Consider the following 17,464-nt stretch of genomic DNA (forward strand, 5'->3'; position numbering starts at 1 on the left):
GGTTACCGCACATTGTTTGTGCCATGTGTTCAATACATCACAGCAGCATCAGTGACCACTCAGCTAATAAAGGAAACACGTTTTAGATTATTTAATTGTCTGGTTTTCCACACCGAGCTCAATCTAAAAACCAAAACAAACTTTTTTCCATTGCGTTGATCTTGAAGCTCGTTACACTTCTTCACCAAGTGGACCGTATTTAAATGCCACATTCAAGTAGTTTCGTGAAATGTTCATTATGACATTTGAGTCCATTAAGGAACTTATATGCAAAGTGACTCCTCACAAATGATATTAACCTAAGTGAAGAAACTATGCAGAAGGGACACGATTTTTTTATGAGAGATCTTCCTGCTGCTTTATACCTGCCACGGAGTAGCATTGTCATGCGAGAGGCTTGTCTTTCTCTGGCAGGCATTTGTAACCATGGGCTGATGAAGATGAATCCGGTCATTTTGTGGACCATTACCGACTCCTCTCCCGGGGCTGATAACCCTCTGCCAATAACTCACAGAAGCCTTTGAAGGCCGCCCATGGGGCTATATCCTTTCCATTTTGCCAAGAGAATTGTTTGCCCACACTGTTGTGTACCGCATCAATGTGCAACTGACATTTGGTTTGTGTCAGACCGTAATGTCCTCACTCTAGGCATGGACACACGCAATGAGTAAAACATAAATAATTGTGTTAGTATCTGGTGAAATTGATGGCAGTCCTTTGCAAATTCTCATATTTTCAGGATTCACACTTTTGCTTGCTGTTTTTTGGTTCGGCGGGTCCGCAACATGTTTCTTTAAATTATTTTGAGTCATGTTTTATATGGCTTCAAGGCAGACACGTTATTGAGATTTCCTATTACTGCTGCAAACAACTCTATTTATTTACGCCTATTTCTTACAGTGGTATGAGCTGAGTTATTTTTTTTCAGCTCCACAATTGGGACATTTATTCCAAAGGTTATTATATCTAAAATAAACAGCTGATGTTTTTGTTCGCGTGAAAAAATGTGGTGACTGAGAGAATACACATACTTTCAACAGACACACGTGAATGTAGATTCAGTGTATCTAGATCGTTCAGTAATCCGATTTATACAATTTTTCAGGTCTCTGGCATATTTGTAATGCAACCACTCTGCCTGGGAAACAAAGATGGGAACAGGGGACAGAGTTTGATGGAAAACAGTGATTAAGATGTCAGGGTTTGTGAAGGAAGTGGGCTTGGCTTCATAAGAGAGGAGTGAGTGTGATGGTTCCAAAATCTTATGTACATCATTAAAGTTGTTTGAAGGCTGTCTGACGAGCCTGGTAAGCTGGATAGATCGGCACGGAAATAATGGTCAATTGAATAGGTTGAACATTAAAAAAGAGAACAACAACTAATTAATTATTAATTTAAAGTATCAAGATGAGGGGTGAGGGGGACAAGTTTTTTTTGTATCTTACAGGAATTAGTTAGAATCTTGGAGGAGGCTTGGGAGGAGATCTAAATTTCTTACACTATCCCCCCTGCCCTCCTGTCCACCCAACAGTGTAAACGCGTTAACCGCAGTTTGTAAAGTGTGGGTACTCCGACTTCATCCAATATGCCTGGGCCCAGTGTTTACGGGTAGGCCTATTACCCCATTGAGGGGCTCTCTATAGCTCTTTCTAGTGCAGGCCCGACCACCATTAATTGTCGGCTGTACGTTTACGTACTTCGTCTGGGAATAAAATAAACCTTTTTTTAAGAGCACAAGTGCTCGATAATTCTCTATGAGGAAACGAGTTGTGTAAGGGTCATTCAGCATTCATTATCCATCTAACCGTAATGGCAAGGATAAATATCGGTACAATGAGCACATACGTTCACACAAGGGTCCTAACCTTTATCAAATACAATTGTGTGGAAAAAAAAGTGATCTACAGTGGCTTGTCCATTAGCAGATTGAATGCAGTGGGTGTGGAGTAGACATAATTGGACAGACTTTCCCACCGCAACCACGAGAGCAATTCATTAGTCATAACATGTTCATGGAACAATACACACACTGTAGACACAATGCTAAAGACAAGTGCACAGCTGCCAAAACCATGATGGGGTGGGTCAACGTTGATTAAAATATGAATCCTTTATCACTAGGCACCGTGTATAGTCGGGAAATTACACACGAACTTGCAATTATGATTTGTAAATACTCACAATGTTATGCTTGTAATACAATGCGTTTTGTTCATGTATTCCTCATTGTAAATAGAGTAATTAAATAACCATAGGTTGGCCCATGTTTGACGCATAGGTTCTTAATATTCCGTTTCAACTAATTATTTTCAGCACAAGTAAATCGTGCATTGACTCTTCTGATTGAACTGGACATTGTAGTTTACTGACTATTAAATCCTGTAAAACCAGCATCCAAAGAACAATCAGGTATAATTGTACTTTGCTTGTGCACTTATTGAGATGGCCGGATAAATAGTAACTCATCAGTCTTGTGTCCGGATTAGTTAGTCAGCAAATGTGGTGGATGGCTTCAGTGCCTCTGTTGAAAGGTCAGAGTTCACAGTGGTTCACGACTGTTTGAGCTCACATGAAGCTAAATATACTCACATAGACATCGGTAGACTCACATAGAGACCCATAGCCTCACACAGAGACCAATAGACTCACATAAATACCCATAGACTCACATACAGATCCAAAGACTCACATAGAGACCAATAGACTGACCTGGGGTTCCCAGTGGGTCACTCCTATGTTGTTTATCTCCTAGTTAGTGTTTTTTATCTAATCACACCATGCTTTCGTTAAAATTAAACTTGTGAAGTGGGCGGGTTTGTCAAGAAACTGCAGATTAGATTGAATGTAGATCGTTGTTTTCTTAGATATCGACTAAATCCCAGAAATTATTTAGTGGGATGGGCGATCAGGCATTTTGTCAGTGTTCACCCAATCATGTCGCCAGTTCTCTGTGGTGCAGAAGGCTGAAACGCGTATCTTTATAAAATTATAAAAGTTTTTGGTGTTTGTTACGGTGTGCTGCATAGACACTCATATACAATGAAATTAGTACCTTGTAAAATGTACTTTTCACTTTATTCCTCATTCATGTTTTTATGACATTGACATCTTCCAAATAAACATTCTTCATTTATAAATCATTTTCTTAGGTGTAATGCCAAACATAATAGAAGTCAACATGATGAATTACACGTGTAGTATTTTCCATTCAAAACTTTTTTGTTGTTCAGTTATATTTCATACTACGTGTGAAAGAATGTTGTTGTGATTGTGCAGAATAACCTTTCAAAAGCTGTACCACGATCAAAGTAAATTAATTTGTGTGAGTCAAAGGGAACCAATTCACAAATTCTGTACCTTATGTCCAACCTTGAATACTCACGGAATGAGACTGGCTTTTTTAATTATAATATTGCAAGATATATATGTTTTAAGTCCATTCGCCCATGATGTTATAGTCATGTTGAAAATCAAAGTGCATACATGCACATATTTGCATGCCTGTAACAATGTCTTGGAAATATGAGAAACATATTTGTAAAAATGCTGGAGATGGTTTTGTATATTCAGAATGTGATTAGCTGGACATGTTTTGTTAGTCGCAATGGTAAAATAATATTCTGTCAATCTACAGCTGAATCAAAGTCCACTCCACACTGTTAACCATACTGCATCACATTGGCCAGCAAGAATTTGTGACGGTAGAACAAGGGTTGGTTCAGACAATAGTCGCCACTCATGTTAGCTGTCCCAGGGAATCACTCAGGTGGCCAGGTTCTTTGCACTGAATGGTTATTATCCACATCCAAAGATACATCATATTGCATCTCGCAGGGACATGTGGTGCCTCTTGCTCACTGAAAACAGAAAGCTTTGTACATTTATCGAAATTCACAGAGGCCCCACACAGTCATAAAAAACATACCACGGAGTCTTTTAAAGTAGTTAAACAAACATAAGAAGTGCATGCCTTCTGGATGGTGGACTGCTGCTTCGCAGTTTGAGTCATGCTGGTTAATGAGACTGCCACCAGTTGTGCAAACGTTTGTGTTGAGGTGGGGGTAGGAATTCTGCACCTGCAGCGGTCTTCATCATAAACACTCTGCTCGCCTCCGAGAGCATCACTGGCAGCGGGAGAGATGAGGCAAATCAAAGGGATCGCATCGCGAATGCCCTCTTGAAAATTAACTTGAAAGGATTTTTTTAAAGTGAATTTGAGCCGGTGACTGCGTGGTCTTTTGGCACCCAGTTTAACTGCTTTTGGCCAGATGCTTCGCTGCACGGTGCTTTGCATAATGAGCTCAGCGGCGAAGGCAGGTGCGTATCCAGAACGCATCTCGCACCTCTGACGAATGTCAGAAGGTCCCATCTGTAAAGGAGCGCAATCCACTGCTTTCTGGGTCACATGGAATAGCGGGGTTGGACAACAACAAAGACGTTGCTTTGCTATTTTGTATTGTCCTGAGCAACGCCTCAAGTAGATGGCTGTTTCTTTTCCTCTCTCAATGATTCATTCATATGAACATGTCCTGTATTGAAACCGAATATGCGTTGTTGATGTTTCAATTTAATAGACAGTAAAATAATGTATGATAATGTATAATCCTATGTCAGTCCCTTGGTGGATGAAGGTCTCTCCGTTTTGTGTTAGCTGTGGTGGTTATTGACCATATTTCATCATGCAATTAACACTTGCTCCTAATGTTAGCCATGGATGGGAATCGAACTCAGGTTGCTTGCTGCGTTCATAGCACAGTGCGCTAATCATTGCACCATTCTGCCACCAATCCAACCTTTGTGATGAAGTGTGTAGTATTTCTGTGGCGGTCAATTTAACCAAAGACCTGGTTAACCTGGTAGTAAGAAAAGTTCAAGGTTAAGATTATAATACTGCCTAGTAATTGCTTATAGTTTTAATTGGGCCCTCACATTTTTTGGCAAAAGTAGCGTTTTATAAATGATTAATAGAAATGCAAAGACGCATCTGTGGATACCCAGCCACTTCATATTGCAGAAACATGAATTATCTTGACATCTCAATGAGCGGTTATTTTGTCATTGCTATGTATCAAATGGAGGATATGTCTTTGCAGGGTTGAATGATTTCCAGTTTGCTCTACACGTATTTGATATTGTCTTTTGCATGCGGATTGCACTGTTTTTGGTAAACCTCAGGAATATACGTCGTGCTTTCATGAACATTCTAGCTCCATTCAATAATTTAAGCGACAATGGCAATGTCCTTTAAATGCACTGAATAATAAATTGAATCGTAAATGCACGTGAACCACTTGAGTTTAAACCACATACAAATTAACGCTGCTCTTTCTGCATCACAGATCAACAGCAGGCTTAACCTTCATGGGAGAATATGTGACACAAGCCCCTGCAATTAAATAGTTCTCCACTAACAAGGTAATGAGCAAAGGCTACAGCGACCTTGTGGCTAAAGATAGTAAATAGTATGCCGTTGTCTGTGCCTGGAGTATAATTCTAAATTGTGACCTTCTGCTGGGAGGTTAAATATTCTTGGGTCTTTCGGTAAAGTCACGTAGATACGACGTTTCGATCGCAATACAAGCGGTCGTCTTCAGAAGACGTCTTATATTGTCTCTTGCATGCGGATTGCAGACGTCTTCAGAAGACGACCGCTTGTGTTGCGATCGAAACGTCGTAGTTTTTTGTTATTTTCTTTTAACCTATCTCGGTGACTTTACCGAAAGAACCAAGAATATGAATTCCTGCAGTCACGAAAGCTTTAAGTGAAGATTGTGAGGTTAAGGTTACTTAAAATGTGTATACGTTTTAAATATTTATTTATGTCAATTTTCTATCGATAGTATATTCCGTAATTTGCCGGCTATGTCAATCTACGGCCGCCTTGAGCTGGTAGACGTGAAGACAAGTTGCCCATTAATATTGTGGTGTAGAAGAGTCACTTTTCGTTTTCTGGGCCAGCAGGTTAATTCATGTTCTCATCTTGTTTTCTCATGAGCAATTACCTAAGCTATCGTTTGCTGCAGCACAACTTGCATTTACACAGCAGGGGGCAAGGCAATGGTGACAGAGGGATGGACAGCCAGCAAATGTGACCTTCACAGCTCAATTGCACACAGACTGCCAGGCAACAAACTTCGATCTTCGCTGAAAATGTAATTACGTCCACTAGGAAATGAAATTACCTTAATTATTTAGGTTGTCGGCTCGCTTTTTTTTTCAAAATAATGTAATCTACTTTCAGAACAAATGTAATCTGGTTACAGGACAAGTATATTTATTAAAACTTCTCATTGCATTCTTATTTCCTCATCACCACTCAGCGCCTCTATTTGTGGCCACCCAGTCACTTTGATGCATTATGTATCTAGACCGACACTCTGCCTCCTCCTTCTTGGGATCAGCCACAACCCTCTGTGGCCTAACACAAATCGCTTGAATACAAATGGATATGAAATATGCTGACAGACCCATTATGATGCCCCTTGCATGGAGCAAGGGTCTTTGAAAGACTTGTTCGGCTGCAAACGACAATAGTATCAATCTTTAATGTGAGCTGTGACAGCAGGGGGAGTCAATGCACAACGCTTTAGCCGATATGTGTTATCGAGCCAATGTGTATGTGGATTAAGTAGAGTAGAGAACTGCATTAAATAGGCAAAGTTTGTTTTAGCTTACCATTGTTCTGTGCTTACAACATGACCTAAATTCAAGTTAAACTTTAGATGCATTATTTTGCGAGCTGAATGCATTTTAATCACTCATATTAAGTACCAGTCAGTGACACCGAGCCCTCGGTACTCTGTTTAAAATGTAACCTTTGCAGAACGCACACCTTTGCAATGCTATGCTGGTGATGAAACATACACTTCAGGTAGGCTCTTTGATGTTTCAATACTTGTGACTTTGGTATGGAAATTGGATTTGTGGGATGAAAGAGATGCATTGACATTGACTAGCACAGATTAATGATCTCTGTTTTAGAAAACTAAAATAGAATACGTTATTTGTCGCTTTATGCATTCTCTACAATTTCTTTCAATGGGACTCTCAACGGCAGATGAAGAATGTTTAACAATACCCCGAGCTTTGAAATTGACGATCAATTTAGAACGTGAGATACGCAAGTACATTTAGTGGTTTTGAAAGTAACGTTGCGAAGCACGATGTACGTTGAGGTTTTATTTATTTTTCATTTCGCTGCTGATACAATTGCTTCCCCATGTGCAACCTGCTTACATCATTCTAGATTTGAAGCTTTCGTGACTGCAATGATTCATATTCTTAGGTTTTTTCGGTAAAGTCACGTAGGTAAAAACATTAAAAAGTAAAATAAAATAAAAAATAATGTTTTTACCTACGTGACTTTACCGAAAAAACCTAAGAATATGCTTACATCATCATCGACATAATCCTTACCCAATCCACTGCTGGATGGAGGCCTCCCGAAGCCACTGCCACTTGTCACGATCCTGTGAGGTAACAATCCACATAGCTCCGACAACATGCACTAATTTGTGTCTTTCGCTTTACCATAAAGGCCCTTTAATATGACACACAGAGTAATGCTCAGCCAACTTTAACATGCAATCTCGTTCCCACAAATAAGTAGTCGCTCAAAGTATGCACATGCATACATGCTATATTGAAAACAGGAACATTTTTGTTTGTTTCATGCTGTCCTATTTGTTGCCCGAAATTGCTGTGTTTATTGACTTTCAAACACTGCAGCACAGGAATAGCCTCCAGGTCAGTATGGCACTAAAGCAAAGAGAAACCCTACCACATGACATGGAATTTTGCAGAAATTTGAAGCATATTATTTTCAGCTTTGCAAACACAATGCAGCTGTCCGAGACCAACCATCTGTCCTTTCTCATGGCTGAGAATATGGAGCACACATTCCATCATAACCGCGTGTATGGGATATATGGGATCTGTGGGAGAGGGATTTGTTTTGCATAAAACCCAAAATAAAGTCTCATGTGGCTTCTGCTTTGACTGTCTGGGAATAGTGCAGAGCATAATTCAACGGTGGTTGGCTTGCTGTGCACGTGTCTGTTCTCTTTGTGCCATCTCTTCTCAATTTTATCCAGATTGTGCTATCGACATAATGTCACGAGATAAAGAATCCATCCGGATATCCAGCAGAACAGTGTAACCCTGCGTGTTAGAGAATGGCCCAAGGAAGCGGATTTCATAGAGCTACCTCTAAGATCCCTTCAAGTGACCTTTGGTCCACTAAATTCCAAAGCTGGAATTTAATCAAATTTTATTGAGGGTTTTTGTTGTTGTTGTACAGCTATTGGTAACCGAGCTGAAGCTATCAATTCACTTTCTTGAGAACCTATTATTTTTTAACATCTTTATCACAGGTACCTTTTCTTGTTTCATTGTATGTAATGGCAGAGATTAGGGATTAATAAAGTACAACCATAACCACAATAATATAAACAGAAATCTATGCATTGATTTATATGAAGACAAGTCCAGATATTGTGGCCAAGGTTTAGCAAAGTGCTGTTTTTATTTACATAGCATAGCAATTTTTTGTATAGCAATATATTGGGGGGGACATTTTGAGCATATTTTAATATTGGGTCTAGACCCAAAACATCAATGATGCCTCAGCACTTTGTCATCGGAGCCACATGGCAACCAATACAAAAAAATGGCTGTTTAGCTGTGACTTTCATTGTTAATGGTTTAAATAGCCGAATATCTGCTTAACAGATTTTTGAAGGCAAAAAGTATGATGTAAGCTGGATATACGCTTTATCGTATATAAGGAGAGTTCTGATATAAGCAACACATGTTTACTTTACGCCTGTGGGAGGAAGGCATAGGGAAGCTTCTGGTAAAAGCATACTTTGGATACACACACATGGACTTGCTCTCAAGGTGTGTACTTAAATCTAGCTTCCGCTGTACTGGTTATGGAGAAAAATACGTGAATTTAGTTCATTATTAGCCAATGCACACATATGGGTTTCTACTCATGAATAACCAATTACACTTTCGAGCATGATGACTTAAATATACAATTGTTGTCTTAATAAGTGTGAAAAATGTGCTGGTTTGTATAACTGCAGTGGGACTTGGTCTCAATCTTCCTCTTTATTACTGAACTTTTCATTTTAGCTCAAGATGTAAACATTTTATTCCAAAGAAGATTACCTTCGTTATTTTAAGTGGGATGACAACATACCCAACAGACTTCTGTGTTCGTCTGTTCGTATTCACAATGCTGCTGTTACCCAGGTAACCTCACAATATCGGCAATTTGTGTTGTCATGAACATCATTTCATGGGTACTGTGGAGAGCATTTAAAATCTTTCAATTGTTTTAAAATGACATGAGTCCATGTAAAAAATGTGATCATCATCATCAGGAGCAGCAGTAGCCATCGTAAATACATTGCTGGATGAAGGCCTCCCCAAGTTGTTACCACCACCGCCACTTCTAACAATATTGCGATGCAGCAACCCACCCAAACTGATGTCATTGCTACATTACCTCTATAGATGTACGCATAAAAAATGTGATTCGTAAACCTAATGGAGCACTTTGAGCTGTCCCGGTTGTCCTTTTAAAAACTCGCCACGAATTTCAGCAGAAGTAATCCAACTTCCTTTTTTTCTGTGGAAAAATCACGCGTGTCACAGAATGTGACCCTGTGACAGTGACTCAATATTCGATGCCCAGATTAAATACTGTAATCCGTGTCCGTCGTTTCTTTAAGATTCCTAAGCACTTGTTTTGTTCTTGGAAATCATCCAAGCCAACGTTATGGAGGCCAAGCCCAAAAATATCGCTTTGGCAAATCTCTCAGGACTTGCAGGTGACCCGCTGCAGTGGTAGTCTTGTAATGAGTCCGGATGTGCGAGCTGCTGTAACCGCAAGAGCAGGCTGCATACCGCCGCCGCACACATTAATCGATCTCTGTCTAACTTCAACCCAAGCACGCTGTCTGCACTGTGCTAATATACGTCATATAGTTGTTCCGCTGTGTTCCCGTACGAAATCCGCCATTGTCTTCACCGCCATATCTGCCACTGCTGCCACACAATCAGCTAAATTCTGTTTTTGAAAAATAATATCGAAGCTTCAGCTTGCCCTTGTAATGCATTAGACCACAACAGACAAGTACAACGATTTTTTAAATGTCATGTTTGGGTGTCTGTATTTTTACCAACCTATTGCACATTTTATTGTTGTCACAGCATAGAGGTGAATTGGATTCTTACGTCTTACCTTTATGCAGTTTAAATTGTATACATATATGGGTAATTTTCATAAATGTGTATCTCTAGTGATTCATGTAATATTGACATTTTATTGTAAATTAGTGACATCACCGACATGTTTCTTAATGTGAAGCAAAAGATGCATCCTTGCAATTTCTTGCTCACACCACTCCTGGCAGAAGGGCCTCCACTAGAGAGCCTCCTCTAGCGGATATTTGGCCTACTCCTCCACTCTGATCATGCATTTAGGGGGGGGGGGTGGTTGGGGCGGAGCACTTAAGCATTTAAGAGACTTACCCATTGGTTCAACTGCTGTGCAGGGACATCGAACTGGTGACTTAACCATTACACCACGGCAACATCCCACACGTTTATTAATGGCACTATAGAACAAATGTCTCAACTTAGTTAACATGTAATTCCTTTTGCTGCGTGGTTATTGACATCTTAAAGTTACTGCCAGCACGGTGACACGGATTGCCCTGTAAAGGCCAGATTCAAGATACATGTGTTGAAAAATTGACATTGTGCTAGAAAATCTTAGCGACGCGCAATGCTTCCGTGCATTTCTGATAGCATGTCATGCCAAGTCAGTCACTGTGACCAAAAATAACAGCAAGACCTGTTCGAGAATGTCATGTATTGATTATTCTTGAGGTCACTCAATGACCGTTTACCACAAATCCTGCTGACACTAAAACCATGCAATTCATCATCGGCCTTGGTCAATCCACTGCTGGACGAAGGCCTCTTGAAGCCATTGTCATCTGTCACGATCATGGAATGCAACAACCTGCACACGAGCTGATTTCATTGGACGCGTTTCATTGCTTGGCTACCACTCTGTAACATGGGAAGACTAAATAAAGACTGATTTCAGAAATCTTGATTTATTGTACAAACCTAGATGTAATATGGATACATTGAGATGGGAGTGAGTGAAAGGTTAAAAAAGCATACTTGAAATATCGTGTTATTTCTTACACTCCATTGACTTGCCTTCCAGCAAAATATGATGTTTCCTTCAGTAGTCCAGCAAATCTAGTATTACTGAAATCATTTCTGCTTTCACAAAATGAGGGATAAAACCAATGCAAATGGTCCGTATTTACATTTTCTTCCAATTTATAAATAACAGTACAGTCATAAATATTGGTCATCCTATTTTGAACATTCATATGTAAAATTAATAATACCTGACACAACAACCGCCATTCGCCACTAAGTGGCGGTGACGTCACCACGACGCTTGTGCCAGGCTATGTGCACGTTGAGGCCAGGTGAAGTGATGAACGCCCGCTGGCAGGAGGGCACGGGACAGACCCAGGTGCCAAGGGGTCGACTGACTGAGATGGGCATCCTTCCAATCCTGCAGAACCCGTCCAGTGGTCCAGACTGTTGTTATGATGTCATGTAGGGCAGTCTGTGCACAAACGCCTCCCTCCCTCAGCATTTTCCTTGGAAGATCATCTCTGCCCGGTGCCTTTCCTGGTCTCAGACTCTGGATCGCCTTCAGTACTTCCTCAACAGATGACACCTCAGCCAGCCACTCACAGGGGGTGACGTCTTCTTCCAATATTTGAGACACCGCAGCCTCAGCAGGGTCATCCCCACTTTGCCCCATGATGTTTTCCAGGCTGAGGGATTTCCCCTCCCCCAGGACCCCACAGAAATGCTCAACAAATCTGAAAACCTGTTCCTGGGGGTCGGAGATTGGATCACCATTCTTTTCCCTAATGATGGTAATAGGTGTGGCACTGCAGGTTACTTTTTTGATGAAGTTAAATAGCGATTTGTGATTGCGGGCCATTAAGGCAGACTCCATCTCCTCAGCAACCCGCGACCACCACCCATCCTTGCAGCGCCTCACGGCTCTCCAAACCTCCAAGCGAAGGCTGTGGTAAGCCTCCTCATTCTCTGACGTGGGATGCTGTAGACGATGAATGTGGGCCTGTCGCTTTTTCTCAGCCAGCCTGAACACCTCCTCTGTTAGCCAGGGTCTCTGGGGAGGTCTGGATCGTGTACCCAAAGCAGCCATTGCAGCTGCATGAGCCACAGTCCTAAACCTCGCCCATTTCCCCTCGACATCTGGAGGAGTGGGCGACGATGCTAACCCCAGCCGCAAGCGATGATTAAATTCTCGCTTGCAACTTTCATCAGCTAGTTGAGACCAGGCCACTTTGGGTTTGAATGGGGTCCTGGGTGTACACCCACCACCGGAGTGGAAGAATGGCAGGCACATCTTACAGATGACAAGTCGATGGTCAGTGGGCAGATCAGCTCCACCGCAGGTCCTGGTGTCGAGAACATCCGATGTTCCGTCACTATGTAGTCCAGTAGATGTTCTTGCTTGGACCCGGCATGCATCCATGATGTTGTGTGGATGCGCCGATTCTGGAACAGCGTGTTGGTAATTACAAACCCATGGGCTGCACATAATTCTACCGAGTAGAGTACTGTCCACCCTTCATGGTGGTAGGAGCCAGAGCCGGTCCACCAGACCTCCTGAATACCACAGATATCGAAGCGGTACCGGTCCAGCTCCCGACAGAGGAGTGGTAGCCTCTCCTCCGCAGTGAGTGTTCGAACATTCCACGTGGCCACCCGCAGTGGTTTTTTATTGTTTCTGGAGGAGCCCTGAGGGTAAAGATTCAGTCTGCTGGCTCCACCAAATGGGGTTTGGCCAGGAGACGTCATAGATACCTGTCCCCCTTGGGCCTCCGGCACAAGCTTAATTTGATATTTTAGACGTGGTTTTGTGGTACTTAATTGAAGGTGGAGGGGTTACCAGCCCCTCGCACCCATCCAGAGCCCCCATTTGTTCGCTGTGGTGGTTACAAACGCAATCAGGGGAATGGCCAAACTAAATTGGCCCTCCCCCCCACGGCACTGCTCACCACAGCGTTGCCGTCCAGCACCAACGAGGAGGTAGGGGGTTGTTTTTGCCGGACAATACCCGGCACACATACAGTACACACACATATATTTGCTTTGCACATTTACAATGAAACATCGTGTTCACAATATGCTTGCAAAAAATTCTGCGGAATATTTATGTTTACCCGGTGGTGAAATATATTTCATGTTTCACTTCACACAGCTGAAACAAAAATAGATTATCAGTCTTTTTCACCAACACCAGCCATCTATCCACCCTGCCTTTTTTTCCTTTCACTTGCTTTAGAAATATTGAATAATAACCACACCATTGGCTTCCACCATTACATAGACTACTGGCATTGTAAACAATGTTCAGCGTTAGGAGGCTCTCTGCCTGTCATTAGAGATTGATGCCATGTCTGTCAGGCAAGTCACGGTAGTGTTCAGTCATTTTCGTTTTACCCGCATTTGGCCGAAAGGCACCAACTTCCATCTCAACTCCTTTACTGTATTTTTCTCTCCATTTCTCAGTACATGTACAGGATGCTGCCATGGTGTAATAGTTAGCACACTGTATTTGTAATCCAGAGGTTACGGGGTTGATTCCATTTCCCAACGTGGCAGTTAAAACAATGGGCAGGTCACGTGTGGTGGATATCTGGGTTTGTATATTTATATAAATATGAACGTTTCACTTATTTTGCACCGTACATGAGCACACCCTGGTAATCGGAGGCTATTATGAAAGAGTAGGCCAAATATCTTCTAAAGGCGTTCTCTTGAGCTTCTTTTCATGGAGGCCTTTCTGCTAGCAGTGACATGAACAAGTGATTGCAAGGCTGCGCCTTTATATTTTACATGTGCACAGCTTTCTTGACATTTAATTCTATAATACAGTCCAACGATGAGCACTCGAGTGGCATTAATGTATCTGTTAAATTCAAATATACTTTTAGTTGTATATTTTAAGACTCCAACACTGTGTTATGTCGCACTGCTCTGCGGACTACATCATACTAAAATAGAAAGCACGTTTGGGAGGCTTTTAACGCATTTTTAAAATGTTATTCTACATTGTGATGGAGATTGCTGTAAAAAAATTATTATACAAAGTTTCGTCAAAATAGGAGCACAAAAAAATGTTTGGCAAATAAAGGTTTAGTTATATATTGCTTTGACTTGACATTTTGGGAAAAATAATTTGGATATTTTTTACATTCCAAAAACAGTACAAGTTATTAATGTGCAGTATTGTGTGTTGGTGTAGTATAATTAATGAGTATTGTAAAATATTCAGTTTCTTAGTGAGGTTCAGTCCAACATAAAATGTAACTCCTGGGGCATATGTCAGGATCATTAAGTATGTTGACTGTTTAAAAATTGTAACTTAAACTTAATGCAACTCGTTAAAAAGCTGAGAGTTTAAATTAAATGTTCAAATTGCCGTGAATTTCCATAATCAACGTTGAACAAATTACATATTTTCTGTTTTATATATTAATATGACAAGTTACTCTTGGTAATTTACATGGATAAACAAATTATGATACATGTTTCTGAAGTTCACCAAGAGTTTGTCTGATTTTCACATAATGAATAGTGTAATTTTCCAGACAAATTTATATTTCTCAGAGGAAATTGTGCATAAAAAATATATATATAAATTTGAAAACAGGACCCAACTATGTACATGAGGGAATCAAGGCCTACCGTTGTAGAGATTTTGAGAAAAAGTTTCCTGTAATTAAGAATCGAAAATATATATTTCCACGCTTCAATTTTACCACTGAAATAATGTTTTTTTCATATTTTCTTTAGTTCAGTAACATACACACCGTTCGGTGAGGTAATAGAGTGTGGGGAGAGATGGTAAATGGGGTTGTATGGAGGGGAGTTGGGAGAGTTTTGTGAGAATCCAAGAGGATGAAGAATTGGGGGGAGAGGGAGAGTTTTAAGGCGCATACTTCGCTATTCTGTAACAACTGTAACAACCGCCCGGGAGTCAAATACGTTAACAGCTCACTGACCAGACACAGTCACTCTCCACTCATGCAGAAACGCTCGTATTCCAAAAGCGCAGACTGTAATCCACAGCTTGCCGGCCCTTTATGGCTTATGCATTTACGTCTGCGAACATATTTATTATAAATGTCCTGAAATCACAGAGCAGTGTACTTGTCAGAAAATTAACGCTGACTTGAGGTGGTGTGAATTCAATACACTGTCTGAGACGTTTTTCTATTGAAGTATACTATGTGGCGTTTCATAAAACTACAACATCTGCTCCAGTCAGCAAATCAATGTAAGGTCGTGAAGGTTGATGAGATGTTGATAACTCTACATTGTTTAGAGGCTGGGGTAATCTAGCATTATAGGTGCACGTGATTGTTTTTAAAGAGCATGCAGGGTCCTTTTTCTGAAAGTTGTTAATTGATAATACAACATAAAGAAGTGTTCGATATTTAAAATCTACTGATGTACAAACAAAATGTGTTAAGACTACTGAAGCTGTTGGTTTGTGTTGATTCAAATATGAATCGCCATTATTTGTCTCTTTCAATATTCGTATGCCGGTTGTGCTGTTAGTATCATGTGACAAGGTATCCATTCGGATCTCTCACAGATCAGTGCAACCCTTTGTATAAGAGGACAGCCCACTGAAGTGGATACCACAGTGACCTCTGTTCCACACAGTAGGGGGCAGCACTTTCCCATATGCTCTGCCGTTGAGAGTAATATATTATGCATATTAGTAAAGCCACATATTTTTGAATTCATAGAGTTGGAATTTATTTAAATTAAATACAGAACCACATTGAATGGGATTGTGTGGGCAGCCATTGGTGATCAGGCTGAAACCATCAACCATCTCAACTAGAGAACCCAGTTTCATCACAGTCAGCTGCCTGGATTCACTCTCAAGATGCTAGTGGTGTCATCTCAGCGCTTTAGCCTCTTACCACCCAGCCACCTCAAATATGAATTGATTTAAGCTTAGTGTTTCTTAGCTGTGTGCAAGTTAAACATGCTTATGTGAAAGTACTGCTCCATTCAGTGTTGCTCATCATCACCACCATCATTAGCCCTAATCAATCCACTGTTGAATGAAGGCCTCCCCAAGCCGTCATCAATTGGAGTAGGTTCATTGGTCACGGGCCTGGGATAATTGATAACTCTGGTCAGTGCGGGTTAGCGAAGGGAGAACATTCCTCCTCACATCTTGCTGAGTACCTGGCTGATATGTGTGCCTCTGTCCAGTACATCTCCTGAACTCTGCAGGCTTCTTCACCACGTCAAGGCAATATGTTGATAGAGCCAACATGCATCCTTCTGTTGTGTCTCCCCGCGTGCTGCTGCCTTGGAAGAGAATGAGCCACACCCCTTGAGTACAATGAACATTTATTGTGCTGCAATTGTTTTGAAGTGTACTACGAAAATTGTAATGTGCAATGTCAAATAATTGTAAAACATGCCAGAGTTGAACGATACTCATTACTCTGAATGAAACATCAGGGTACTGTTAATATAACTGCTGCTGTTTGTCAAACTGTAGTGGATTTGAAAATAAAAAAATACATTAAGGTAGAAACGAACAATCAATACAAATTTTAAATTGCTGTAGAGTTGCATTGGAAATATAACGCCAGCCGCACGAAAGTAAAACACACTACAGTTGTAGAATGGTATCGATTTTGTGCTCTTGTTGTGATGTAAACTAATAGCTGGCATTTACAGGATGTCTGGAAATTAATACAAATGTTCAACATAGTTAAATAAACATAACTAAGCACGCTGATTGTTTAATGTACATTACATTCATCTGTATCCTGTTCCAAAACATTACGGCCAGCGTGGATGAGTAGGTCAATCAATCAAAACTCTTCAGAGGGGCTCTATAGAAGTCCCTCAAGTGGAGGTCGTTCCACCATCAGTGTTGCAAGGCCACACATCCGTATATGGCCACTTGTGCAAGTGGCCATATACAACATATATTGAAACACATCAAAAAAAGCCAAAGGAATTAACTGTTAAATGTTACTGTGTGTTCTTCAGGACAGGCTTCAATATCCAGTACAAACTGCTGGCTAAATGCCGGCTGAGCATAAACTCTTGACTTTGATTCCTCAAGTGATTTGCGTTGTCGGTGGAATTTTGCGGATTGTGTGGTCGATTTGGGTGCTGGCAAGGCCGTAATTATAATATATATATGCTCAAAATGTCCCCCCCAATATATTGCTATAAAAAAATATTGCTATGCTATGTAAATTAAAACAACACTTTGCTAAACCTTGGCCACAATATTTGGACTTGTCTTTATATAAATCAATGCATAGATTTC

Source organism: Lampetra planeri, chromosome 12 (assembly GCF_965212315.1).
Source record: "Lampetra planeri chromosome 12, kcLamPlan1.2.h2, whole genome shotgun sequence".
Lineage (NCBI taxonomy): Eukaryota > Metazoa > Chordata > Hyperoartia > Petromyzontiformes > Petromyzontidae > Lampetra > Lampetra planeri.